The following is a 26,607-nucleotide window of genomic DNA, read 5'->3' as shown; positions in this document are numbered from 1 at the left end:
CGGGGCCAAATCCAAAGCTGAACCCCAGGAGCTGTGCGAACAAAGAAGAGAAAGGGAAATCTCTCCCAGCAGCCTCAGGAGCAGCAGATTAAATCTCCACAATCAACTTGATGTACCCTGCAACTGCGGAATACCTGAATAGACAACGAATCATCCCAAAATTGAGGCAGTGGACTTTGGGAGCAACGATATATATATTTTTTCCTTTTACTCTTTTTGTGAGTGTGTATATGTATGCTTCTTTGTGTGATTTTGTCTGTATAGCTTTGCTTTTACCATTTGTCCTAGGGTTCTGTGTGTTTTTTTGTTTGTTTGTTTGTTTGTTTTTAGTGCTTGTTGTCATTGGTGGATTTGTTTTTTGGTTTGGTTGCTCTTTTCTTTCTTTCTTTTTCTTTCTTTTTTTCTTACTTTTTATTTTTTTTATTTTTAATAATTATTTTTTATTTTCATAACTTTTTTTTTTTAATTTTATTTTATTTTATTATTTTTCTTTCTTTCTTTCTTTCTTTCTTTTTTTCTCCCTTTTCTTCTGAGCCATGTGGCTGACAGGGTATTGGTGTTCCGGCCGGGTGTCAGGCCTGTACCTCTGAGGTGAGAGAAGCTAGCTCAGGACATTGGTGCACCAGAGACCTCCCAGCACTATGTAATATCAAATGGCAAACGTTCTCCCAGAGATCTCCATCTCAACACTAAGACCCAGCTCCACTCAACAACCAGCAAGCTACAGTGCTGGACACCCTATGCCAAACAACTAACAAGACAGGAACACAACCCCCCCCCCATTAGCAGAGAGGCTGCCTAAAATCATAATAAGGTCACAGACACCCCAAAACACACCACCGGACACGGTTCTGCCCACCAGAAAGACAAGATCCAGCCTCATCCTCCAGAACACAGGTACCAGTCGTCTCCACCAGGAAGCCTACACAACCCACTGAACCAACTTTAGCCACTGGGGGCAGACACCAAAAACAATGGGAGCTATGAACTTGCAGCCTGCAAAAAGGAGACCCAAACACAATAAGTTAAGCAGAATGAGAAGACAGAGAAACACACAGCAGATGAAGGAGCAAGGTAAAAACCCACCACACCAAACAAATGAAGAGGAAATAGGCAGTCTACCTTAAAAAGAATTCACAGTAATGATAGTAAAGATGATCCAAAACCTTGGAAATAGAAAGGAGAAAAAACAAGAAATGTTTAACAAGGACCTAGAACTGAAGAGCAAACAAACAATGATGAACAACACAATAAATGAAATTAAAAATTCTCTAGAAGGAATCAATGGCAGAATATCTGGGGCAGAGGAACGGATAAGTGACCTGGAAGATAAAATAGTGGAAATAACTACTGCAGAGCAGAGTAAAGAAAAGAGAATGAGAAGAATTGAGGACATTCTCAGAGACCTCTGGGACAACATTAAATGCATCAACCTTCGAATTATAGGGGTCCCAGAAGATGAAGAGAAAAAGAAAGGGACTGAGAAGATATTTGAAGCGATTAGAGATGAAGGCTTCCCTAATATGGGAAAGGAAATAGTTAATCAAGTCCAGGAATCGCAGAGAGTCCCATACAGGATAAATCTAAAGAGAAACACGCCAAGACACATATTAATCAAACTAACAGAAATGAAATACAAAGAAAAAATATTAAAAGCAGCAAGGGAAAAACAACAAATAACATATAAGAGAATCCCCATAAGGTTAACAGCTGATCTTTAAGCAGAAACCCTGCAAGCCAGAAGGGACTGGCAGGACATATTTAAAGTGATGAAAGGGAAAAACCTACAGGCAACATTACTCTACCCAGCAAGGATCTCATTCAGATTCGATGGAGAAATTAAAACCTTTACAAACAGGCAAAAGCTAAGAGAATTCAGCACCACCACACCAGCTTTACCACAAGTGCTAAAGGAACTTCTCTAGGCAGGAATCATGGGAGAGGGAAAAGACCTACAATAACAAACCCCAAATAATTGGCAGGATGGTAATGGGAACATACATATCGATAATTACCTTAAATGTAAATGGATTAAATGCATCAACCAAAAGACACAGACTGGCTGAATGGATACAAAAACAAGACCCATATATGTGCTGTCTATGGGAGACCCACTTTAGACCTAGGGACACATTCAGACTGAAAGTGAGGGGATGGAAGGGGATGTTCCATGCAGGTGGAAGTCAAACAAGAGCTGGAGTAGCAGTTCTCATATCAGACAAAATAGACCTTAAAATAAAGACTATTACAAGAGACAGGGAAGGATAGTGCATAGTGATCGAGGAATCAATCCAAGAAGTAGATATAACAATTGTAAATATTTAAGCACCCAACGTGGGAGCACCTCAATACATGGGGCAGATGCTAACGGCCCTAAAGGGGGAAATTGACAGTAACACAATCATAGTAGGGGACCTTAACACCCCACTTTCACCAAGGGACAGATCATCCAAAATGAAAATAAATAAGGAAACACAAGCTTTAAATGATACATTAAACAAGATGGACTTAATTGATATTTTTAGGACATTACATCCAAAAACAAGAGAATACACTTTCTTCTCAAGTGCTCATGGAACCCTCTCCAGGATAGATCATATCTTGGGTCACAAATCAAGCCTTGGTAAATTCAAGAAAATTGAAATTGTATCAAGTATCTTTTCCAACCACAATGCTATGAGACTACATATCAATTACAGGAAAAAATCAGTAAAAAATACAAACACATGGAGGCTAAACAATACACTACTTAATAACCAAAAAATCAAAATCAAAAAATACCTAGAAACAAATAACAATGAAAACACGACAACCCAAAACCTATGGGATGCAGCAAAAGCAGCTCTAAGAGGTAAGTTTAAAGCAATACAATCCTACCTCAAGAAACAAGAAACATCTCAAATAAACAACCTAACCTGACACCTAAAGCAATTAGAGAAAGAAGAACAAAAAACCCCCAAAGTTAGCAGAAGGAAAGAAATCATAAAGATCAGATCAAAAATAAATGAAAAAGGGATGAAGGAAACAGTAACAAAGATCAATAAAACTAAAAGCTGGTTCTTTGAGGAGATAAACAAAATTGATAAACCATTAGCCAGATTCAGCAAGAAAAAAAGGGAGAAGAAATGAAAAAGGAGAAGTAACAACTGACACTGCAGAAATACAGAGGATCATGAGAGATTACTACAAGCAACTCTATGCCAATAAAATGGACAACCTGGAAGAAATGGGCAAATTCTTAGAAAAGCACAACCTTCCGAGGATGAACCAGGAAGAAATAGAAAATATAAAGAGACCAATCACAAGCACTGAAATTGAAACTGTGTTTAAAAATCTTCCAACAAACAAAAGCCCAGGACCACATGGCTTCACAGGCGAATTCTATCAAACATTTAGAGAAGAGCTAACACCTATCCTTCTCAAACTCTTCCAAAATATAGCAGAGGGAGGAACACTCCCCAACTCATTCTACGAGGCCACCATCACCCTGATACCAAAACCAGACAAAGATGTCACAAAGAAAGAAAACTACAGGCCAATATCACTGATGAATATAGATGCAAAAATCCTCAACAAAATACTAGCAAACAGAATCCAACAGCACATTAAAAGGATCATACACCATCATCAAGTGGGGTTTATCCCAGGAATGCAAGGATTCTTCAATATATGCAAATCAGTCAATGTGATACACCATATTAACAAATTAAAGAATAAAAACCATATGATCATCTCAGTAGATGCAGAAAAAGCTTTTGACAAAATTCAACACCCATTTATGATAAAAACCCTCCAGAAAGTAGGTATAGAGGGAACTTACCTCAACATAATAAAGCCCATATATGACAAACCCACAGCCAACATCATCGTCAATGGTGAACAACTGAAACCATTTCCACTAAGATCAGGAAAAAGACAAGCTTGCCCACTCTCATCACTATTATTCAACATCGTTTTGGAAGTTTTAGCCACAGCAATCAGAGAAGAAAAAGAAATAAAAGGAATCCAAATCAGAAAAGAAGAAGTAAAGCTGTCACTGTTTGCAGATGACATGATACTATACATAGAGAATCTTAAAGATGCTGCCAGAAAACTACTAGAGCTAATCAATGAATTTGGTAAAGGAGCAGGATACAAAATTAATGCACAGAAATCTCTTGCATTCCTATACACTAATGATGAAAAATCTGAAAGTGAAATTCAGGAAACACTCCCATTTACCATTGCAACAAAAAGAATAAAATACCTAGGAATAAACCTACCTAGGGAGACAAAAGACCTGTATGCAGAAAACTATAAGACACTGATGAAAGAAATTAAAGATGATACAAATAGATGGAGAGATATACCATGTTCTTGGATTGGAAGAAACAACATTGTGAAAATGACTACACTACCCAAAGCAATCTACAGATTCAATGCAACCCCTATCAAACTACCACTGGCATTTTTCACAGCACTAGAACAAAAAATTTCACAACTTGTATGGAAACACAAAAGACCCCAAATAGCCAAAGCAACTTTGAGAAAGATAAACGGAGCTGGAGGAATCAGACTTCAGACTATAGTACAAAGCTACAGTAATCAAGACAGCATGGTACTGGCACAAAAACAGAAATATAGATCAGTGGAACAGGATAGAAAGCCCAGAGATAAACCCACGCACATATGGTCACCTTACTTTTGATAAAGGAGGCAAGAATATACAATGGAGCAAAGACAGCCTCTTCAATAAGTGGTGCTGGGAAAACTTGACAGCTACATGTAAAAGAATGAAATTAGAACATTCCCTAACACCATACACAAAAATAAACTCAAAATGGATTAAAGACCTAAATCTAAGGCCAGACACTATCAAACTCTTAGAGGAAAACATAGGCAGAACACTCTATGACATAAATCACAGCAAGATCCTTTTTGACCCGCCTCCTAGAGAAATGGAAATAAAAACAAAAATAAACAAATGGGACCTAATGAAACTTAAAAGCTTTTGCACAGCAAAGGAAACCATAAACAAGACCAAAAGACAACCATCAGAATGGGAGAAAATATTTGCAAATGAAGCAACTGACAAAGGATTAATCTCCAAAATTTACAAGCAGCTCATGCAGCTCAATATCAAAAAAGCAAACAACCCAATCCAAAAATGGGCAGAAGACCTAAATAGACATTTCTCCAAAGAAGATATACAGATGGCCAACAAACACATGAAAGAATGCTAAACATCACTAATCATTAGAGAAATGCATATCAAAACTACAATGAGGTATCACCTCACACCAGTTAAAATGGGCATCATCAGAAAATCTACAAACAACAAATGCTGGTGAGGGTGTGGGGAAAAGGGAACCCTCTTGCACTGTTGGTGGGAATGTAAATTGATACAGCCACTATGGAGAACAGTATGGAGGTTCCTTAAAAAACTAAAAATAGAACTACCATATGACCCAGCAATCCCACTACTGGGCATATACCCAGAGAAAACCATAATTCAAAAAGACACATGCACCCCAGTGTTCATTGCAGCACTATTTACAATAGCCAGGTGGTGGAAGCAACCTAAAGGCCCATCGACAGATGAATGGATAAAGAAGATGTGGTACATATATACAATGGAATATTACTCAGCCATAAAAGGGAATGAAATTGGGTCATTTGTAGAGACGTGGATGGATCTAGTGACTGTCATACAGAGTGAAGTAAGTCAGAAAGAGAAAAACAAATATTGCATATTAACGCATATATGTGGAACCTAGAAAAATGGTACAGATGAACCAGTTTGCAGGGCAGAAATTGAGACACAGATGTAGAGAACAAACGTATGGACACCAAGGGGGGAAAGTGGCGGGGGTGTGGGGCTGGTGGTGTGATGAACTGGGCGATTGGGATTGACATGTATACACTGATGTGTATAAAATGGATGACTAATAAGAACCTGCTGTATAAAAAAATAAATTAAATTAAATTCAAAAGTAAATAAATAAATAAAGCAGAAACTAACACACCACTGTAAACCAATTATACTCCAATAAAGATGCTAAAAATGTATATATATAAAAAATTTTTTAAATAAACTGAATGAACAAATTTTTTGCTAGACATGTAAAACCTCAGCACCGTGTCAGACACACAGCCAGTATTCAAAATACATGTCCTTTTTAAACAAATGAATGAACCACTGAGTGAAAACTCAGAAAAAATTGTGTATCCTCTGCCAAAACTTCTTGATGCCAAAAGTCCTTGCAGAGGCAGTAGAATATGAGAGACGCAATAAGAGGAACAGACTGAAGAAACATGAAATCAGAGTTAAGGGCAGACTGAGCAGAAAGCAGGAAAAAAAGAGGCAGAGATGGCTTGAGGGAAAGAAAGAAGAAAATGAAGCACTAGGAGGTTATAAAATGTCTCACATGGATGTCAAGCTACTAGAACACAGGGTACAAGTACAGACCTGGCAGAGAAAGAAAATCCAGGAGTCTTCAGGCAGAAATCCAGGGTCTGATCAGCCGTGATATGAAGCTTTTGTCCTCTCTCATCTTACCTTCTCTTCTTTTATTTTAGGTCTCTGAGTGAAGGAGTTGGGAGCTACAACTTGAAAGATAGGAATCTTGAGTTCTAGATTCAACTTTGTGGTGATACATTAAGCCAGTCACATCACTTTCCTGGCCCCTGGGTGACTAGTCTGTAAAATGGGAGGAACGGTCTCTCAGTATTTTATCATCTACTCCTTATGACTAAAAATTCTCTGGTGCCACTGAGATTTCCTAAGTAGCTCTGAGTTCCCTTCTTTAAAGCACAAAGAACAGACTATTGGTTTGCAATTAAAATAAAAAAAAATAGCAAGTTCATTTTCTAAGTTGGGTTAGGAAAGGCTGGCAGGAAGCCATCAGCTCCTTGGAGGAAAGGCTCTTCCAGAGTCCCATTTTCAGACCCATATTCATCATAATACTTCAGCACAATTAGGCAAGCTGCTTAGTTGCTCCAAATATCCATCTCTCTTTACAAAGTATCACTGGAGCCTGTCAAAGCAGTGTTGAAGCTTCAAGCACTCTCCTCTGTGAATGTCATTTTGGACAGAGGCTTGCCATTGTGTTAATTACATTAGCTGGCTCAAGACAACATAATCTCACCTGATTAACACCATTCCTTCCTTTTCTTTTCCTCCCTTCAGGCCCTCTGCCTGAATTTTTTTGTTATGCTTTCATTTATTCACTCATTTATCCCTGCAAGAAAGTTACTGAGCACCTGCTATATGCCAGGCACTAGGTGTGCCAAGTGCTAGGTATATATCAGAAACAAGCCAGGTAAAGTTCTTCCCTTGTAGATTTCCTTAAACTTTATCTTAGTTGGAGCAAAAAACAGTGGAAAGATCCTTTAGCCATAATTACAGTACCTGTATTCTTATCCCAAGTCTGCTACTAGTTTAAGGGGTAAGTTGTTTAACCTCTCTGGAGTGGAACAAGAGCAGCCTCTAAGAATGTCACATAGATTTTTTTTTTTTCAGTTAGCTCCTAACTAGTCTCCAGCTTTCATTTTGCCCCTCTCCTCCCCATACATTTATTCTAAACACAGTAGCCAGACTAATCTTGTTAAAATGTTGTCAGATACCGTTAATGCTTTGCTCAAAACCTTCCAGTGGGTCTCATTCAACATACAACCCAAAGTCCTTGCTATGCCTTGGAGGTAGAACACGATCTAGCCCCTAACTACTTCTTAACCTCTTTCCTGGCACCCTCCCCTTAACTCACTCCATCCAGGCACACTGGCCTCCTTGCTGTTTCTTGCACACTCTAAGCATACTCCCCTCTCAGGGCCTTTGCATTTTCTTTTCTACTGCCTGGAAAGCTCTTCCTCCCCTCCCTGAGGCTCACAAGGCTCATTCCCTCACTTCCTTCAGTCATTTTTTCAAATGTCTCCTTTTCAGAAAGCAGTCCCTGATCTGACCACCCTGTATAAACTAGCATCTCTGTGTTAGTCTCTGCCTTTTACCCAGGTTTACCCTGCTTTTTTCTTTTTAATCCTTATGATTGCCTAATACATCATAATTTGTTTATCTTCTGCCTCCATCTGCTAGAAGATATACTTCAATAGAAGAGGGATCTTTACCCGTTTTGTTCTCTGCTATATCCCCAGTGCCTAGAGCAGCGCCTGACACATAGTAAATGTTCAATAAATGTTTGCTGAGTTAATGAAAGAATGAGTCTCCTCTAGTAATAAAATAACTATCAGTGCATGTCATAATTTAGTCATACTTAGGAGGATTCACATCTGGCTACTGGGGCCTATAAGGGACCAATCAAGTATTGGAATTAGGCTACAAAGATTGCTTACCACTAGAAATGGACCACCAGAGGAAGCCAATCCATTCCACTCCATTAAGAGTTCTGTTTCATAGCATGGTAGTCACCCTAAGATTAGATCTGAATGCCATTGCTTCTCTACAGCTTCTTGTGGGGAGAAGAGTGGGCGTGACTATCTTCGTTTGACTTAGGCCAGAGAGGTTTGGTCATTTATCCCATGTCAGCCAGGTTTTTTGAGGCAGAGAGAAAATAAGAACATAAATCCCTGACCTCCAAGTCTATGGTTGTTTATTTTCAAAAGTGACCTATACAACACAGGAAGATCTGGGTATACTGTTTATAGGCATAAGAGATATGTGAGGTACAAGGTAAAACATGAGGAACTTTTCCCACTGAACCTCTGAAGTGACCGCATGTTCCAGAGGTTCAAGTTATTGTTTATCTTGCGTATTGTCATATCCCCAACGCTTGGCACATGCTCAGTTCATGTGTGCCGGCTAAATAAAAGTAGCACCCTCAGATTAAACGCCTACTAGAAAACGGGTAATAATTAGTCTCATCTCCTGCACAGGCCACAGCCTTAGAGCCATTCACACCCACAAACAGCAACACCACACATATACACACATGCGCACGCACACACATACACAGCATCTCTTAAAGGAGAAGAAAACCCAACTCTACACACTGCATCCACACCCACGTACACAGGTGCTTCCTAGCCAGGTGAGGAGGAAAAACAAAGTTGTCAGCTCGCACTTTACTTCAGTACCTCTAGGGGCACATCAGTGACACACATAGATGCATACATATATGCCTATGTGGGCAGAAACCCATTTACAACCCCAAATGTACAAATACACATATGTACTTCACATTCACTTCAGAATTAGTCAGGTGTGGCAAGTGAATTTATATACACAGAAATATGTGTGTTTGTCTTTCCCGAGCAAACTCACAAATGTGCACATACATAAGTATACAAACACATTCACAAAGATAATATTTACCTCAAGGTATGACTATAAGAAGTAAATGAGATTATAGGAAGTGCACAATAGTGCCTGGTACATTGAAGACATGTTAATAAGGGTTAGTGATAGATAGATAGATAGATAGATAGATAGATAGATAGATAGATAGATAGATAGATAATAGATTGACAATATAAATTTGTGTCAAACTCGTGTGAATAGTCACTTTCAAAGCAAAATTTCCTTCTCAGTCACTACTCAGAATCTCATGGAAATGCTAAGCAACCTCTCACTGCTCTGGTGTGTGGGAGCCAACGAAAAAGGAAGTAATGTAGGGTGTGCTGTAACAGTGTAGTGGGTAGGGGGTGAATCTATGCTGATAGGAGGCTAGTGAACAAAGATTTCCAGACTTCTTTCCTGGGAAGAAAGCCTGGGCTTGGAGAGAATTGAGCTGTCAAGAACTATTCTAGGGAGAACCAGACTCCAAAAACTCAAAAGAAGGAATTCGTAAATCTACTGGGTGAGAGGGAGGGGTTATCCCCTTTCAGTAGGCTGGGAGAGAGAGACCCCACTGTCCCAGTCAGTTCAAATCAGCCAGAAAATCCTGCAGAGGCTATTAATCCACTAAAGTCCAGTAGCTTGGAGAAAATCTGATTAACTCCACCTCCCCAGCTGGGCTCTAGAGTGAAACGTATAGTTGTTTTCTGAGATTCAAATAAGCTGGGAAAACAGAGAAGCAGGAGGAAGAAAAAACAGAGGGGAGTTGGTAAGTACTGGATACCTGTATGTACAGGTTGGCACTACCATTATTTTGTAGCAAGCCACAGCTCTCTGAGGCTCTGTTTCCCAAACCTGTGAATGTAAATAAAACTGTCTCCTGTCCAGTTAAAAGAGGGCATATCTTCCTTATCTCCCCAAAGAGTGCCAACAGTGAGGCCAGGGCTGCTCTCTCTTGACCCTGAAAACTGCTCAAGGAGTTTCTCCTGTATTTTCCTGCCGCTGCGGCCCTGGGGAGGGAGAGGCGGGAATCTTCCTTTACAGATCAGACTTCTTTTTGAAACCTCTCCGTTTTTTTTCTGGAGCCAAATATTACTACTTCAGAGCTCTAAAGAAACTCAGGCATCTGGTTCAATGCTTCCCTTTTAAGATGATACACTGAGCCAAAAAGCACGTCTGAACTGGAACCCGTGGTGTTTGTTTTTCTCACATACAACTACATTCTTTAAAAATAAAGGCAATAGTTTGAGAGACCTCGGGAGATTAACTCCATAACCTCCTCCACTCCACCGCCAGCCTGCAGTGGAGAGGGGAGACACGGATCTCCTCCAGCGCTCTAAGCGTTAAACTCAACCCAGAGTCTAATACTCGATTGGCCGAACACCGGGAAAAGATCTGGTTTTCGCAGCCGCGGGCCAATGAACACCTCGAGTGGGAGGGTTTGAAGATACTAAGGAGTTTTTCCCCCCTTTTTTTCCTCTCCACCCCCTCCCGTCGGCCATCGCCCGCCCCCCCCCAATCCCCCTTGCCACCAGTTTGTTAAATTAATGCAGTAAGAAAGTCTGAAGATCTAAGGGAGTCCTGGCCAAAGGAAAATGGGCGAGCTCAGAAAACCGAGATGCATCTGAAGCCTTGGGCTCCTGAGCCCCGTGGGGTTGCCATGGGCCCCGGCAGCCCCTGAAACTTGCCCTGAGCTCTCTCACGCCTGCAGCCCCGAGCAATGGGACACCTTTCCTGCAGCGATCATAACTTATTCGGCGAGGACCAGAGAACAGGGATCGCAAGGCAACAGCAGACGGGTACGCAGGCAGGGGAATGAGATTCCGGGACTCTGTCGCGATGCGCCAGCCTGGCACATTCTCTGGGATTTAACTGAAGGCAGCACCATCCATCGCTTCCCCTCGCCCGTAAACCCCTCAGGCCAGCCCAGGGGCATAAAGCCCTGCTCTCCCTACCCAGGATGCTTGCCCAATCTAACGGTCCGAGGCCAGCGCTCTGATCTCCACAGATTTTTCTCTTTTTTTCCCTTCACGGGGCTGGCCGTTTAAACAGAAAAACAGGGGTAAAAAAGAAAATATACCCGCCCCCAGACGTGCCTCCCCAGCGCCGCAGGGAGTCAACAGACACGCTGGAGTTTCACGAACAGCAATACTCTTCGCGCTCCTGAAAAGCAGGGCTGGACTCTCTCCGTGGTGCTGAAACGCTTCGAGGCTGTCTCTGCCCGTGGTACCTAGAGCCCCCTCGCTCCAATTTCCCCTGGGGCTCTCCCTCCGCGCCCCTGTTCCCCACCTCCCATTAGGATTTGGATTATTTTTTTCAACAGCGCTCAGTTTTGTAAGTGCCAATTTGAAACATTTTTGCCCCCATAACTCGTGGACTACAAAGCACAAGGACCTGAAAAATGTACAGCTTCGATACTCTTCGCCTCTACCTTTGGGAGACCATTGTATTCTTCAGGTATGCAATTTTCTACTGACCACATCGCTCTGATGGAAATGGGGAAAAGGAGCACGGAGGCTGAATCTGTCCGTGGTCCCCTCTTTTCGGGGGAGGAGGGTGCTGTATACCGCTGCAATCGGGTCCTTCCATCCCCGTTCCCTCCCTCCCCCCTCCCCACCCCCCCCCCACCCCCGCCCGCAGGGTGTCTGGCTTGTGCGTGGAGGTCTGAGACAGTCGCTACCCTGGCAGCTGTTTGCCTGTTTCTTGTGATTTGTTTGTCCTTCTGCCTGCTATACCCCCGCCCCATCACTGGCCCCCAACCCCCCTGCATATCGGCTCTCGCTCGGCTGAGGACTTTAAGGGGAAGCTTTAGGAGTTACTCAGTTTAATTAGGACTGCATTCTCTCTAACCGCAGTGCCGAAAACCTCAGCTCTCCCGTCTGGGAGCCAAGTGACAACTAGCGGTGACGGGGAAGGTTGCACTCGAACTCGCTGGACACAGAAAAATCATTTTCTCTCCTTTTTTGTTGTTTTCTTTCCCTGCGGGGTGGGGGTGGGAGTGTTGCTGAGGCTCAGTGCTTGGAAACAACAGCGTTATGACCTCAGGCTGGAAAGCCCGGAACTTGCGGGCAGAGTGGATCTACTCAGGAACAGATTCCGGGAAACATTTCTCTTTTGAAACTTTGACTCCCTCCTCTCCCCCATTCACCTTTCCAAACTCTACTTGCTAGCTGCAGATCCTGAACTGATGGACAAGTCTCGTTTGCTTTGTTTTTTTAATTTATGTCTATCTGCAACTCAGTAGCTGAGTTCCCCCACCCATGGTCTCCCAGGTTAAATTTTTCTGCCTATAGGCTTAGCATTCTTATGACAGCACAAGTGAAAAATCACCTCTTCAGGAAGCATTGAAATATACAGTCTTTTTGTAAGTGGGTGAATCATGCCATCTTCAGAGATTGTTATGATAAATTCCATTTATATGAATTGAAAAAAATTAGTCTTCTTCTATGACCTGCAGGGATCATTAATCTTCTTCATTTTAGATGTCTGACTCTCATGTTTTACCATGGCATTGGATTAACAGTCATTTGAAAAACCCACTCTAGGTTGTTTTTAAAAATAAGTAACCAACAAATATTAGTCTCTCCCATCATAAACCAGCAAACAATTCTTGTTGTTGTTGTTTTTTTCTTTTTTACATTATAGAGAACTCTGCATATGAATTATTGGTTTGACTAATCCAGTGGTTGGTTTAATTAAATGAATGACAACTCTCTCCAGATCGTAAGGGTCTATATGTGAGCCTCTCTTCATGTCTTTCTCTTGAGATGAAGACAAGACCTCTCTCCTTCTCTGAGATACCCAATGCTAAAGCTTCTAATCTCCAGTTCAAATAATTCTTTGATAGGCCATAGTCCTGCCCACTACTCAGAATACAAATAGCCAAGGAGTCAGATAGAACAAAAAAAGTGCAACAATCCAGGGCCTTGTGAAATATAGCTACTTTATTGGCAAGAGGGCAGGAAGTATCCTCTTAACAATATCAAATCATTTCTCCTCTACATACATAGTAGAACTGTAAAATGCTGTGGAGGTGGGATACTTAGTAACATTTGTATGCAAATTGATTCTCTGTTTGGCTTTGGCTTTCTGAGACAGAACTGAACCAGAGAGATTAAAGAGCAAATTAATAGGACCAAGCACATCCTCCCCCCCAACTCCTTTTTTCTTGATGAACAGTATGTAATGCTTGATTTTCTTCTCCCAGACATTGTCTTTCGCAACAGGGAGACAGTCTAAAAGGTTTGCATCGTAGTCATTTTGATAAGGTTATGAATCCACCGTGTTAATTCTTTAAGTTACTGGTGGTGGCCTATCAGGAAGCATCACTCCACATCTCCTTCCCCTACATACGTCAAGGCAGACATGGGCTGCAATGGATATGGGATATAATGCCATGAGTTTATAAGAAGAGTCATGACTATGGAGACCTGGAAAAGGGATGGTACTGTTGCACTTTCAAAATGTAGAAATGGCTACATCATTTGGGGAATAAATGTTGTTTTAGAACATGAAACATAAAATAATAAAAAGAATTGAACTAGGGAAATACCCTCAGCAATTTTTCAGAGAGACGAGAAAAAAAAAGGTCACAGAGAGGGAAAGTATTGTCTTTGTCTAATTGGCATTTTCATTACTAACGCTCTCATTTTTTTAAGTTTAGGTGAAAATACAGAAGCATTAAAATCTGGGGGCTCAATAGAGTGTATGTGGGGGTAAATGAAGACTGGCTCCCTAGCAGGTTCCATGTGAATAACCCCTTCTCCCCCAAGGGACAGGCACCGTGTTGGAACGAGCCAATCCCATCATCTCAGGCACCCAGGTACTCCTTAGGTTAAATGATGCCAGCTGCTCACCTTGTTGGGGAAATCTGGAGGCTAGAAAGGGAAAGGCTCTCGATAACAGAAGTGCTGCTGCATCAGCACATAACCAGCAAAATGACAATAATGACAGCAAAACAAACAAAACAACAATTGAAGTGAGTAAGGGAGAAATCTCATACAGTGCCAACAAAGAGAATGAATTGAGGCCTTAGGAAGCACTGAGGGGGAGAGAGAAAGAGGGTACGGGGGGACAAACAGCACTGCAGTGCTCACCAACTGTGTCCCCATAAGTAAAATGAGGTGATTTGGCTGAAGTTCTTGCTCTGATATTTTAAAAGCCTGTGGTTCTAAAATTCTATGAGTGATATTCAAGTATTCAATAAACTAAATTTTGTCTCTTTGTTTTCAATTGGGGATGGGGCTTTATATCCAGACCGGTTAAAAAATAATAGGCAAAGATATGGTTTTTTATGGAAGCATATTCCTTTCAAACCTCCTTTCAAGTCAAAGGGAACTTGATTTGATTCCCAGAGCCCTTACACTGGCTTATGGCTGGGAAGGGTTCAGGGTGACCCCCAAATTTTCTCACCTTCTGAGTAACTCAGATAGACCCATGGTATATAACCATGTTTCTCAATCTTGGCACTACTGACATTTTGAACATTTTGGAAAATTCTGTGTTATGAGGGCTGAACTGTGCATTTTAAGATGTTTATCAGAATCCTTGGTACCAATAACCGCCCCCCTCAGTCATGACAGTCAAAAATGTCTCCAAACGCTGCCAGAAATCTGGGATGGGGTTGGTGGGGCACAAAATTGCCCACAGTTGGGAACCACTGGTATAGAATGACCAAATATTTAACCCGGGGCTCTGATGAACCAATTGTAATGAGGAGGAAAGTCTAGTTTCCTTGAGGAAATGCCCCCATGGAACACACAAAGCACCAGAGTGAAGCAAACAGAGACCTAGCTTGTGCTTGAGAAGGGAATAAAGGCAGAGGAGATAAACCAAGTCTAACCCACGGGTGGTTTTCCAAAAGATGATCTTTATGTGCTTTTCTTTCGGTGTCATTTCCATCTGCCAACCCAGTAGATGTTTCCTTGAACAGGGTTTTGTACTGAACATGGTACTCACTTGTTAAGAAAGGTCATCAAAACCTTGAAGGAAAGATGTCTCTACCCACATTAGGGTCAAAAGGAGCATGGCAAGTAGATTGCTTCATATCTCAGTCCTGAAAAACCACCCAGCTGAAAGGTAAATGAGCCTTCTTCTGAGGTTGCCCTTCTGGCTTCCCATTCTCCAAGCTTGCCAAGAGGAGCAAATGACCGCCTGGATCTTTTCCTCCTGGTAGCATACCTGTATTCTTCCTCAAATCTTACCCGTTGCATTTTGGGCACTGCAGAAAGTGTCTAGGAGCTTCTGGAGTGGGCCAAGGACTTTTTCCTAAGGAAAGATGCCCCTTGGGCAAGTTCACATTAGGGCCAATCAAAATGTCAAGTCTACCCTCTTTGGGGGGCTTAGGAAACTTGAGACAGAGAAAAGAAAATGTCATGTTTTTGTTCCCGAGGGACATCTTGGACAAGAACCTTAGGCTGGTAAATGGAGTTATGAATCAGCACATAACTTCTGCATATTTGCAAAACTGGTAATGAACTATCAAGGGAAATGTAGGGAATTTATTTTTGAGACCACTTTATGAAAGAGGTTGCAACCAAGCAGTGCCGTGGAAAGAGCAGTTAGGCTATGACTTGAGAGCCTTCCTTGTAGAGTCAGCTCTGCTCTTACCCTGCAGCACAGCTTTGGCGAATCTCTTTCCTTCATGGGGACTCAGTTTTCTTTCCAATCAACTCAAATAACTGACTCCAACACCCCTAAGTTCCCCCCAGTCTCAGATAAGGTGTTCATGAAAGACAGAGGCCCATACCCATGAAGGCTCAGGCTGAATTTACATCAGTGCTGATATTGCCTTCATTTCTACACCACGCATTTATTTATCATGTGTTCACGTGTCCAGTCCAAAACTAGGCACTCTGCAGGGGAGACAGAGGTAACAGATGCCACAGTCCCTGTCCTTGCAGAAAGGGGAGACACTGCTCCCTTTAAAGCTACATTAAAAACCTTTTTCCTTCTTCAGAGGGCCCGCAGAGCTCCCCTCCAGACAGTGAGCACGGCCTGCGACAGCATCACATTTATGTGGGCGTCATTAACTTTATTTCCTTCATCAGCTGGCAGAAGCCAGAATGATTTTTAAGATGGATGGCACTGTCTCCTGCCTGGTCATCTTGACACTGTTCTGCAGGTTTTCTGCTGCTTTAGGCAAAGTGGCCTTGGCACCAAGGGCACAAGACCTAGGATCCAGAATTTAGCTAGTGGCATGCCCTTGAGAGGGTTTCATGACCTTTCTGGCCTCAGTTTCCTCAGCTATAACATAAAGAGAATTGACAAATCACTGTCCCTAAAATCATTTTTACCTCTGCCAGTCAAGGATTATTACCTCCCAATCTCCTTCATGATAGAACAGTTTTGGTTACAGCTATTGCAGTATATTTCATATACTGCAATTTCATATACAGTATATTTCATATACTGCAATATATAGAATTATAGATACTGCAATATATAGAATTCATATATAGAATTATATTCAGGCTCAAAGATCTAAAAGAATTGAGGGCCTCAATAAACAATTTCACTCCCTGGAGATTTATCCCAATCTGGACACAATTACTGACAGATCCCATAAATATGTCAGTTTCCCCAGGAAATGCTTTGTATGATGAGAAAACATGATGTCTGGTCAATATCCTCATAGATCTGAAGAGGGGCCTGAGAAAAAGACCAAAGGTTTCTATACTTTTATCAGTGACTCTGTTTGGTTTTTTCCTCCCCTATAAGGCTATGTTTTTAAAATTCTGTTTACCAAACCCCATTCCCCATTAACTTGTTTTCCCCATCTTTATCAACCAAAGGCATACATAACTGCCAGAAATACTGAACATCATGGGATAAGCAATGTCACCACGCTGAGCTAACCTAAGAAAGAACAAAAGAAAAGGTGTAATGCTTTTTTGTTAGCCCATAGAGCCTTGTCAGAAATAAACATGCAATTTGTTAGCCTCTGAAATGTTTAAAATGGATTCTGAGTCCTCACTACTATTTCATGAACTCCCTAGGTACCCAGGGACCCCATTTGGGAAACATTAGATTTGATTTATTCTATATGGCTCCAAGAGAAGAACGGCAGATAAATAGATAAATATATTTTTAATGTGCACACACAAATTCTGTTTTAATGTAATTCGGAACCTTCTGATAGATCTGTCAAATGTGCACCAGCTGCCTCAGTGGCAGTGAGGGTCCCTGTCAGTGGAGGTGTGCAAGCAGAGACTGGAAATCCACCTCCCAGGAGGGATGCAGAAGGAATTCAAGCTACTTTTGTGCATTGAGATTTGCAATTTGCAGCAGAAAAGTAAATGAAATGCAGGTCAGAGACAAATCTTCATGATACTTATGCTCCCCCCCTTTCCTGATCCCCAAATTACCCATCTGATCTTCATAAGCTCTCTGAGTCATGCCATAAACACACACTCACTCACGCCTTTTCCTTCTCTAAAATGGATTGGATAATAAATAAATTGGGCAATGAACACGCACGCAAACACACAAACTCACGATGCGACAAAGGATTATTAAAAGGAAATCACCTTAGTGAAGTAAGAATCTGGTCTTAAGAAATGAGAAGGACCTCAGAATAAGAAAACGTCAGAACCAGAAAGACCACCAGAAAATGCACTGGTCCACGGACAAGTCCTCAGGCACAGATGGTGTTCACAGGACTGATGGCCTGTATGGCTAAAGGCCTCTCAGCCCTGAACTCCAGCTGTCTCTCCTGAACAAACTCCCTGTTAAGCCTGACACACAACTGAAAACACCATCGGGCCAGCCAGGAAATTCATTCAGAAAGCACATTAGGAGGGACCAGTGCTCTGAGATGCTGAGGAGAGGGGCTTATGGGCACAGTGCCTACGCTTTGTAATGCAAGCCCTAATGAGGGGTGCTGAGGCCCCAACGCTTTTGAAACTCCTTATAAAGGATCCCTTTGTGGTTTTCTGAAGTTGATATTGTCTGAGTCTCCCAAGGCTAATTCAGTGCAATTAGATTACCACTCCCTGCCTTTGAATTCAGCTGTTTTTCAGTGTCCGTTGCTAAACGAGTTTACCGTCTTAAAGGGGAGCTGCTGACAGTCATTAATCCCAGCTGTGAAATGGGTGGCGTTCTCTCTTGCCTCATACACTGGGCAGCCCCAGACACCTAGAGAACAAGTCTCCTTGCTCGCAAGGTCCTTTCTCCATCTCCCACGCATTCACCCACAGAGAATCGCACTTTCTTTCAGGGGGTCTTAAGTACCAACAGAATCATGGAGACTTAGGGCAGTTCTATAATTCAACAGCTCTCAAATCTAGCTGTGAGGGGCTTATCAAACATACAGCTTCCCACCATCATACTAGACTACTGAAACAGAATCTTTCAGGATGGGGACCCAGAAACCTCTAAAGGTAACAAGAGTCTCTAAGTCAGTGCTTTTCAAACTTCAGTGTGTGTATGAATCACCTGAGGATCTCATTAAGATGCTAGTTCAGACTCAGGAGGTCTGGGGTGGGGCCTGAGAGTCTGCATTTCTAGCAGCCGCCACGTGATGCTGATGCTTCTGTGGACCAAATGTTTGAGTACCAGGGTTCTGAATCATTCTGACTGGGGACCCCGGACATAGATCAACCCTTTTATTTCGCAGATCAGGAGAGGAGAAATGACTTCCTCAAGATTACAGAGTGAATGTCAGCGCTCCCAAAGCCCTACACAACTGTGCTCATCCCCCAGACTCATTCCCCTACAGCCCATGTGCCCTGAACTCTGCCACTGTGCTTTCCTTCCTTCAGCCCTTTCACACACTGTGCTCCCTCATAAACATAAACATGCACCTCAAGAAGCGTTCCTCAGGGAGCTATCCCCGTCCCCACACTGAGGGGAGTCTTGGTGGACCAAAAAGTTCTCATTCACACAGCTGGAAACTACATTGTGTGACATCTGGATAAAGAGAAGGGGCAAATGAGGAACTGGCTTTGAATCCTGGCACCAAGGGGCCCTGGGACACAGCAGTGAGAGCCTATGGGGATTGATGGAAGAGGCAGAGCAAAGGGGATCAGAAGGAGGGAATCTGTGGTTTCTTTCTCCAAGGATGATCTCACTGACCAGTCTTCCTGTGCACATTGTACTATCAACTCTGCATAACTGGAGGCTTACTTAGGACTCTCATGTTCAGAGAATGCCGCCCCATTCTGCCATCTGTCTGACCTCAGAACCATGTCCTTCCTTCCTCTCTCCCCCTCTGACCTGTCATTCTTTCCAGAAAGTATATTAGTATCTTATACATCAAATAGAGTGACTGTCATGATCTTCAGCCTTTGAGAGCTCCGTGTTTATTGCTGTGCACTCAGTTCTACAACAGTCCCCAGCTCCAGAGGAATGCAGCAAGGTTGCTGCAACCCCGGTTGCCAGGCAGACTTGCAGAATTCTCTTACAAGAGCACTTTACAGTTTATAGAGTATTTCACAGCCGCAATCTCATATGAGCTTCCCAATCACCTTAAAAAATGGATACAAGGCAGTGGTTACTATCCCCATTTTAGAGTTGAGAAAACTGAGACTTGGAGAAGAAAAGTGACTTCCCTAAGACAATGCTGTTAATCTCAGGGTAAAGTCAAGATTCAAATACAAATCTCCTTCCTCCTAGCTCACCACACTGCCTCTTTCCTTTTAAAGCTGGCATATATCTATATTCCTAAGCTACAGCTGGAATATATACATCCCTAAATATATAGATGATTGATAGATAGATAGATAGATAGATAGAGACATAGATATAGATAGATAGGTACAGGTATTCCTCTTTTATATATTCTTCTCAAAGCTGCAACCACTGTGAGCTGATGTAGATATCCGGCTAATAGCCCTCACCCTCTACCAGTGGGCCACGGGGGTAGAAAAAAGCCTATGAGCTGGGAATTTCCCATCAGGGTTTTGGTTTGACAAAGTCATAGTCTTCCAATTCTTAGCCAGATAGGTATTTCCTTCTCTCTTCTTGATCGCTTTTAATTGTACAATATATGCATACATTCTCTTTTTAAAAAACTCTGATACTAGACTTAAACCTAAAATCCCCTTTGATGATGATCTCCAGGTCCCTCCCTGCTTTTATTTCTTTAAGGGGTATCCTACTTGATCATTTTTATTGAGATATATATATATATATATATATATATATATATATATATATAAATGCACATATCAAATGATAGTATGTATATTTCAATAGTTATACACACATATGTTGAAATAAATATTGAAATCTATTGAACTATATATACTATCTATTGAAATATATATACTATCATTTCATGGAATCAAATTGCCCATGTGATTCTGCAACTTATTCTGTTCGCATATCAACATGTCTTGGAAAGCTTTAACTGTCGAGGCATACATCTCCACCTCATTCTTTTAACTACGGCAATACATTTTATGTTATGGATATCCTGTTGTTTTCCAGCCATTCCTGTATTGATGGGCATTTCTACTTGTTTCTGATTTTTCCACTGAAATCAGTGCTGCAATAACCACAGTGTACCTACATCTTTGTGAACGAACACAAGACATTTTTCCAGGCAGACAACAGGAACAGAAATGGACTAGCTGGGTCACAGAGCACGCGCAGCTTCTATGTTAACAGACACTGCAGGCAGACATGCCTTTCTTCCTTCCCTTATGATTCTCCATCTCAGCCTTGACTGCAACAACTCAACAATAATCGTTACTATTTATTGAGTGTTTATTGAATGCTAGGTACTGTGCTAACATCACATGCCTCATGTCATAAACCCTTAGACAAAAGTACTATTATAATTCCATTTTACAGGTGGCAAAACTGAGGCATAAATAGGTTATATAGTTTGCCCAAGGTAAGACAACTCATAAGAGGCAGAGCCATGATTCAAAAATAAGTCTGACTGCAGAAAACATTCTTTTAACCATTGTACTGCCACTATTACTCCAAGAATGAACCCAGGAGGAGGAGGAGGGAGGAGACTGAACTGGATGAGGAAGATGGAGGCAAAAAAGGGAGGAGTTTGCCTCTTCAAGAAACCAAGGACTCATCTCCTGCAGGTGGTTCTAGATAATAGTAAAGTTAACACACATCCATAAATAGATGTGAATTTTTAATCTCCATCCTTCACAGAGGAGGGAAATTGCACTACCTTCCACCCCTGGAAGAGAGTATGTGGTTAGAGCTCTGTCTCAGGGTAGAGACAGGTCCCTGCAGCACATCTTTTCTTCTTCATCCCCAAATCACTCCATCGAAAGAGCTATCGGGGATTATGGGAGAGAATGTCTGATTGAGTGGGGATGCAAGGAAGAAAGGCAGCATAATCTCTGGCCCGTTTTTAAATTGTTTTTCATTGCGGATCCCTAGTACTCAGACCAAAGACCTTCTCAAGCCTCACACTCTAACCCCCAGACACACAGGACTGAGGGTACCCAGTTTCCCTTCATCTTCTGTATGGGAGATTGGAGAGGCAGCCCGATCTCCAGCATCGGAGATCTCACCACAAGCTCTAGAATTGCTGCTCCCAAAGCAGACCTAAAGGACTTCTCAGAACATCTCTAGGCCAGGAAAACATACCCAGTCCATATGAGGGCAGGGGAGCAGCATGCAGAGAAGCAGCAAGGACTGGGCTAGTTCTCCTTTATAATCAGGAGCATCACTCCAGACAAGGCCTGTGGGGAACCTAAACAACATTGTCTCCGACACCTGTTTCCAACAGCTATCTGAGTGACACCAGAGACATTTCTGAATGTGTCGCTAGCAGGCCTGTTGCTAGTAGGAGAAAAGATACAATAGAAATAAAGTCTCCTAATGTCAACTTTTGAAATAAACTTGCTGGTTTGTTTGTTTGCATTATAAACATTATTCATTCACCATAAAATATTTAAACCACGTAGGGAGATATGTTTAAAACCAAAAGGCACAGAAATCCTACTCCCTAAGGGAAATCACTTAACAATTCAATATTCATCTTTCCAAATAATTTTAATAACATAATAATGGCAAGAATGCTTACTGTGTGCCTGACCCCTTTCTCAAAGTTGAATATGTGTTAACCCATGTAATCTTCAGAACAATCTTGCAAGGATATACTATTATGCATCCCATTGTATAGATGAGGCTACAGATGAGGAAACAGAGAAGTTAAATAATTTTCCTAGGGTTGCCATCTTGGAAATGGCAGTGCCAGATTGAAATCCAAGCAGTCCAGCATCAGAGAGTCTTTAACTGCTGTGCTGCAGGCGTAAGCTGTTCCTATTTTACAAAAATGGGGTTATACTAAACACCAAGCTCTGTGGCGTCCCTTTTTCCCCCTCAGCAATACTGTGTCAGTGCACGTACAGATGGATCTCGTTCGTTTGTGCGTTTGTGCGGCCCTTCGCTGAGAACACGGGGCTTTAGTGGGCTCTCGCTCTCAGCTTTGCCACAATGTAACCCCACCTCCACCTCCAGCTCCTTCCCTTCACACAAACCAAATTCCACCTCAGATGAATTTCTTATTGGTCTGCTACATGCCCACTGTGCTCCGCTCTGTACTTTTCTCACACTGGTCCCTCTCCCTCCACGTATCTAGAAAAACCCCTCCCCTCATTTCTGCCCTGAAAGGCACACCCACCAACTCTGGATTCAAGCTCAGGTGATTTTTGAATCCTACCTCTGTCACTTCCTTGCTGTATTATCATGACAGTTTGCTCAAACTTTCTGAGCCTCAAGTTCCTCATCTTAAAAAATGGAGATAACACCTTTACCGATAGATAAATGCAGTCACCTTTAAGCCCTTTTTCTGAGCAAAGCGCAAGCCCTGAGTGAATTCCCTCTCCACTTCTCTGAGATCCCATCCACGCCTCAAGAGGCCCTGCTAGCAACACTTCCTCCACGAGGCAACCCCAGACTGCCACCATCACTACCCCCAACTGGGCATGGATTCGCCTTCCTAAACCCCCTGGGAAATGTAGGCATTAACCCTCAGCAGTCAGTTTGCTCAATGTGGCCTTACATACATTTGGGTGCCCTTCTAACCTTCCTGCTGGATTGTAAGCCCTTCAAAGGCTAGGAACTTAATGGATTTCTTGGTTCATGTGAAAGGCCAACACAAAGACAAGGGACACATCCCCTGGTGCATCCCAGAGTTTTCAACTTGCTCCATTTCCCCTCATAGATAGTATCACCCAGTGGTTCATGTACTGTATGTTAGATATTCAGTGCTTATTTAATTGAATTGTTTTTCCCCAATATGCCTGCTCCCATCCTTCTTTTATTGACTCTGCAGAGGCCCAGGACTGGAGGCTTCCAACCAGCCAACCCAAAGCACTGCTATGTCTCACCATGACCCCTTTTTGCTCCAAGAAATGAGTCACAGTGAGAGTGAGCTAGACATGCAGCTCAGCCCTGGCTCAGGAGCTGTTGCAGTGAGTTGTTCAGCCTTATCCTTGCTGTCTGGCCGAGCATGTCCAAACTCTGGGCCTCTCAAAACATCTAAGCCATTGCAGATAAGGCTGCTTCCCACTATGACCTGGGTCTGCAGAGAGGCCCCTTCCATAGGACAAGGCAAACTTTCTAAAATGGTTTTCAATCGTGCAGAAAACATGGACCTCTTTGGAGATAGTTTTCTTGATGTGACCTAAAACAACTAGTAGAAAAGAAAAACTCTTCACAGGAGCCAAGAAAAGACTGCATCATGCCCAGAGAGAAGGGGCTTCGAGGAATTCATTGAAAATGCCTTGAAATATGAAAAGCTACACTTCCTGACAAAGAAGGCAACAAGGTTTAGTAAAAGAGTCAATCCCCATTCTACCTCAAAATTGGACAGCCTAGAGATTAGAAAAGATCTTCCTCTCCTTTCAGGCGCTGCTCTGACTTTGTAACTGAGTCACAGTTCTTCCATCCCTAAAATAAGATTGGACTACATAAAGACTCCACGTCTTTCCAGCTGTCATTGCATAATTCTTAAATTAAGTTGGCTCATAGAAGACCCAGAAGTTAAAAACTCTGGCTTGGGAATCTGTCAAATATGTTCTGGAATCCTGGTAATACCACTTGCTATGGTATACTGCTTTATGCCTTGGAGCAAGATTGTTTTTAAGATTTCTAAGCCTCAATTTTCCTCGTCTTTAATATGGCAATAGGGACTTCCCTGGTGGTGCAGTGGTTAAGAATCCACCTGCCAATGCAGGGGACACGGGTTCGAGCCCTGGTCCAGGAAGATCCCACATGCCGCGGAGCAACTAAGCTCATGCGCCACAACTACTGAGCCCATGTGCCACAACTACTGAGCCCGCGAGCCACAACTTGCCACAACTACTGAAGCCCGTGCGCCTAGAGCCCATGCTCCGCAACAAAGAGGAGCCACCGCAATGAGAAGCCCGCGCACCACCATGAAGAGTAGCCCCTGCTTGCCACAACTAGAGAAAGCCCACGCGCAGCAACAAAGACCCAACGCAGCCAAAAATAAATAAATAAATTTATTTAAATAAATAAAATGGCAACAATAATTATCCTTCCCTGACAAATCACCCTAAGAATTCAATATGAGAAGGCATGTGGAGTGTTAGCACTGCTTATGGCACATAGCAATTGTGCAAAGCGGGAAAACCATGATTACTATTATTAAAAAGGGATAGGTACAAAGCATTGTGGGAGCATAAAGAAGAGTCTGACTAACTCTGCCTGGAGGTGGGGGGACAGTACAAAGTTGAAGACAATTTTAATAGGAGTCAGGACACTTAAACTGGGCCATAAAGAATGACTAATTCAGCAGGTGGCAAAGAGTGCCAAGAGAGGATGATGCAGGCAAAGGAAAAGGGCTTACAGAACAGGCAAGCTGGATGATGTGGAGTTCAAGGACACTGATGGGCCAGCTGTCCACTGTTGCCTAGGCTCAGCCCAGTCCTGCTCAGCCTTGTTCTCTCCCAATGGGTCTTTTATCAACTGGAAGCCTGGCTAAGAGTGGATAATTTATTCACTATCGAAAAAATATTTATTGACTTCCTACTATAAGCCAGTAATCTTTCCACATTCTGGGGACAGATACAGCGACGAGCAGAAGAGATGCGGTCCTTGCTCTCACACAGCTTAACTTCTATAGGTGGGGACAAACAAAGAAACAACTTGGGAAACTACAGAATTTCAGGCCATGGTCAGTGCTCCAAACCCAGCCAAACAGGAGTATGGGACAGAGAATGGTTCCCTGGACTCCATCACAGGATGCCTACACTTTCACACATGCCCACTATCTCCCTGAAAGCTTATATCACATGGAGGTGAGCAGGTGGCAAAGGACTGTTTCCTTTTACCGATGAGGAAACTGAAATTCTGAGAGGAGCAGTGATTCATCTAAAGTCTCACAGCCAGTAAGTGCCAAAGGCAGATGACCTCATTCCATACAGAAAAGTCAAAAATACTGAGGATGAAAGATTAAATAGGGGAAAAAAGCAAGTAGCAAAATAGTATGTATAGTAGGATCCTGTTTTTATTTTTTTGATGTTTTATTGTTCTCATATGGGGAAAAAAGTCTAGAGAAATGGACCCAAAACTGTTTATAGTTGTTATTATCTCTTGAGAATGAGACTATGGGGGACTTTTTATTTCCCACATTACATATTTTAGTAATGCTTGGATGTTTTACAACAATGTATATTACTTTTGAAAGCTGGAAAGTAGTTTTGGGTTTTTTTTCAAAAACAAAAAGAGGATATCAGAAAGCATGGGCACAAAATCAAACTTGGAGGCAGAGCACAGCGGGGACAAGGTCACCAACGAGTGTCTATTTAAGCTACATTCATAGTTTTCCATTCCCTTCTTTTTTTGGCCACACCGTGTGGCATGCGGGATCTTCGTTTCCCCCACCAGGGATCGAACCCGTGCCCCTTGCAGTGGGCTCAGAACACGGATTCCTAACCACTAGACTGCCAGAGAAGTCCCCTCCATTCCCTTTTCATGTGAGAATGACATCTGTGACTCCCAACCCTGTGCCTGACAGACAGGAATTCCTCTAAATAATAATATTTATAATTAACAATATTATACATAACATGTATTTAGAACCTACCAATAGGTTGCCAGGAACTTCTCTAAAAGCGCCATATGCATTAACTATTTAATCTTTTTAGCAACGCTATGAAGTAGGCACTGTTATCATACCCCTTTTGTGGATGAGGAAACTGAGGTAGGGATCTTCCCAATCTGGGATGCCTGTAGGCCACCGTGCCAATCCAGCTCAAAGTCTTCATATGCAGAAAGACATTGTACAAACCTCTCCAAAGATGTGGCGGGGCAGGGTAGAGGGAATAGAGTCTTTGAGGAAGAAAACTGAGAGGATCACTCCAAACCACAGCCTTTCCCAGTGAGAGAGGTGA

The 26,607-nt window shown here is 42.4% G+C and overlaps 1 pseudogene; it reads right to left on the bottom strand.

The window, feature by feature from the left end:
* The window catches only part of LOC103015330 (myelin expression factor 2-like), a 171,965-nt pseudogene extending 145,630 nt beyond the window's left edge, over window positions 1-26,335 (bottom strand).
* Between the last annotated feature and the right edge of the window lie 272 nt (window positions 26,336-26,607).

This window comes from Balaenoptera acutorostrata, chromosome 2 (assembly GCF_949987535.1).
Source record: "Balaenoptera acutorostrata chromosome 2, mBalAcu1.1, whole genome shotgun sequence".
NCBI classification, from domain to species: Eukaryota; Metazoa; Chordata; class Mammalia; order Artiodactyla; family Balaenopteridae; genus Balaenoptera; species Balaenoptera acutorostrata.
The sequence above is the reverse complement of the archived record's forward strand: the minus strand, read 5'-3'. Positions and strand labels throughout refer to the sequence as shown.